This window comes from Myotis davidii, unplaced genomic scaffold (assembly GCF_000327345.1).
Source record: "Myotis davidii unplaced genomic scaffold, ASM32734v1 scaffold148, whole genome shotgun sequence".
NCBI classification, from domain to species: domain Eukaryota; kingdom Metazoa; phylum Chordata; class Mammalia; order Chiroptera; family Vespertilionidae; genus Myotis; species Myotis davidii.
This window is the reverse complement of record NW_006299479.1, coordinates 495909-499284: the sequence shown is the minus strand read 5'-3', so window position 1 is coordinate 499284 and position 3376 is coordinate 495909. Positions and strand designations below refer to the sequence as shown.

Below are 3376 nucleotides of genomic sequence, written 5' to 3'. Positions count from 1 at the left end.
GTGAAGTTGCTGGGTTGCCCGCGTTGCGCGGGAGAGGAGCTGGGAGTGCGAAGCCCCTGCCCTCCACCCGCCAACCCCTACCCCGCGGGTTAGAGACGCCAGGGCGACTGGTGCCTGGCGCAGAGGCCGGAGCTGCTTTCGTGGCTCGACGGGACGGTGGGCTGAGCAGTCCCACTGTCACTCCTCGGGGCGCCTGTCCACAGACCCACCAACCAGGTCCTGCCCTGAAGCCAGGAATCTAATCAGAGGCGATTGACTGATGGGTCGATTGATTAATTGATTGATTACGTCTCCGGAGCCTTTATTCCGCTTCCGCTAGTAGCCAGGTGGGTAGAAACGGAGCCAGGAGCCAGGGGTGCCATGAGCGCTGGGTGGGGAGGTTTACAGAACGTAGACACAGGTTTGGGGGACCCTGTCTGGGTCTAGAGGAGATAGGACCCGCCCAAATGCAGGAAACACTTGAGTTTCAGTAAGGAAACCTGTGGCTTTATGGAAAGTTAGCCAGGCGCCTCTTGTAAACGTCCCAGAAGCGAGCGTTTCCTTCCCATTCTCTCCCACCTGCCCCCCAGTTTCTACCATGGCCCCCCTCTTCCCCGTCCCTTTGCCCCACTGCCCCGCCCAGCACCCCGCCTGGCTCATAAAGTGGTTGAGGAACTGCCCCTGCGCTTTTACATTCGCTTTGGTAGGGAGTGTGGCTTCGTGTTCAGCAGAAATGAATCCTGATAGAGAGATAGTGAGGCCGGGCGCTTCCGAGGACCGGCCTCCGTGACCCCGCGGGGTGGGCTTGGTGATGCCGGGCAGGTGGAATTTGAGGTGGGATTTCTCCAGTGTGGCCCCTTGGTTTCCCGGGGAGAGCGCCTCCCAGAGGCGTGGTTTCTGCTTGTGCGTTATTTGTTTGGGTATCTGGGGAGCCAGGCATACAATCTCCTTTCTTAAGGAGCTTTGATTTCCTCTGACTTCTTCCGTGCGAGGTGGACACAGCACCGCCGGTGACTTAGCTCCTGGCGGCCGTGGGCTGTGATGGCCACGGAGAAGCTGTTGATCTCACGTTCTGCACGTTATTCTATTTGGCGTCCGTCCGTCCGTCCACCCCCCGTGTCCTTGGTTGTGTCTCTTGCCTAATCTCGGCAAACAGCACTTGGAGATGTTGGGATTTGGCAAGGGCTGGGGAGGAAACGTAAAGAGAAAGGACTGCTGTCTTTTCTCCCCCTCACCTTCGGGTTAACCTCGGCTGCTGCGCTTAATTGGTCAAAGTACAGGTGCTCCTAGGTCGGCTATAATGGAAGCGTTATCGCTTGTCCTCAAACACCTCTGCTGCTTGATAGGGATAAGGGCAGTGTTACCCGGCGTGGAGCCACTCCCATAGCCAAAGTTCCTGCTATTGTGAAACTTTGTATAATTGTGGGTAAGAGAACTAAAGTCACTCCTGTGTCATCAGCTAATGACTGCATATGGAGACAGAGTGCGTATCGATGGTTTTTTTTTTTCTATAGACGGGTCATAAAACAAAAACCAGATTATTCACAGCGCGATGCGAGGCTGCGTGTGAGCCATCGGGGGCCACGGGTAAGGAATCCCCACACTGTGTTTGAACTGAGCTTTCCTTCTAGCCACCCACCCTCTCCCCCACACCGTCACGGGGGCTCAAGCAAGTAGGCGACTGGCATTGTAGCTGTTTTTGCTTCTCATGTCTGTCCTCTTGTGTGAAAATAGAATGGGTCGCCAGGGAGAAGGACACTCAAAAGATCCGTCAGCCTTGGGTGATGACGGATTAAGCTGAAGCTATCAAAGCGCACACGCGTGTTCCCCTGGCAGGATTTAGGTATTATAAGCCATTCTCAGTGTCTTGTGGGTATCACATCACAAGGGGGGCTTTACAGAGAACGAGGTGGTTCCCGCAAGCAGCCCTGTGAGGGCAGAGGAATAGCTGATTTCATAAATAAGGACATTGAATCTTCGAGATACAGAGAATCTGGCTTGGGCTTACCCATCTGATAGGTGGCAGCTAGGATGCAAAGCAGATCTCTCCCAAATATCACAGCCCATCCAGGGTGGGGTGTGTGTGTGTGTGTGTGTGTGTGTGTGTGTGTGTGTGGTGAGGAGTTGTGATTCGTCTTTCCTGAACATGTATTTAATATATTCTCTGACTTGAACTCTTAGACTATAAATTTAGAGACATTCTCGTTTGGTGTATGTCATGCCCATCATTTTGTCAATGTCATCACAATGTATTTTAGAGCCGAGGACAGCCTTCAAGATGGTCAAGCTCAATGTTCTTGTTTTCCAAAGGGGAAAAAAAATAAAGGTGGATTCAGGAAAAATTGAGCAAGTATGTCATGTTGCTTCCCCAAATCTACTTTGCTGAAGAATTACAGCTCAACCCTAGGTCTCCTGGTGTTCACACTCCTGTTCTGTCCGGTGTGGGGTCCCTTGAGGGTTCCCTAGATACATAAGTCAGCTGGTTTAGTTTGATTGACTCTATTGCTTTGCGGGGAAGGGGAGTGGTCTGTGACAGCAAACTATAGCTTCCCTGAATCCAGGACTCAAACTTCTGTAGGTTATTCTACTCTTGCTGTATCCCATGTTCCATGAAGGGAAGAGCTTTATTTGTCTGACCCAGGGGTCCTCAAACTACGGCCCACGGGCCACATGCAAATACAAATATTGTATTTGTTCCCGTTTTGTTTTTTTACTTCAAAATAAGATATGTGCAGCGTGCATAGGAATTTGTTCATAGTTTTTTTTTTTTAAACTATAGTCCAGCCCTCCAACGGTCTGAGGGACAGTGAACTGGCCCCCTGTTTAAAAAGTTTGAGGACCCCTGGTCTGGCCCATGTGTTAGTCCAAGCACAGTGCCTGTAGTAGGCACTCAATGAAACATGTTCAATAGCTAGCAAGTAGTTGCTTCCTGGGTTAGAGGAATAACAGGAATTTAGGTGTTGGGAAAAGGTGAGTTTAGTCCTATCTGTACTATTCCTAATAGATAATAATGATCTCATCCAATTTTAAAAATCTAGAAACAAATATAAAGAAATCTTCATTATGAATTCTGGGTGTTGGATGTTCTTGTTTGCAATTCTTTGAATATTAAATTCCTCAAATGATAAAAAAAAACAACTACCAAATAAACATTTGAATACCTGTGAGATGTCATTCAGCTACTGTCACAGATCTCCCTAATCCGGTGGCTTTAGTAAGGAGATTGTTTTTCGCAAACAACTAGGTGTCTGGGGCTGAGAAGTCTGGGCTGGGCAGTTTTTCTGCCTTCCTGCACCACTGTCCTTGGCAGGCAGCTTGCATCCTCCCTGAAGGGCAGGCACCTCTTCCATGTCATCTGGAGGGCAGAAGGCAGGTACCAGCTGAGTCTGTTTTTTTT

At 49.9% G+C, this 3376-nt stretch overlaps 1 protein-coding gene across 1 annotated transcript in view; it reads left to right on the top strand.

Moving 5' to 3' along the window:
* TMEM45B (transmembrane protein 45B) overlaps window positions 1–3376 on the top strand; it is a 36714-nt gene that overhangs the window by 707 nt on the left and 32631 nt on the right. The window lies entirely within an intron of this gene.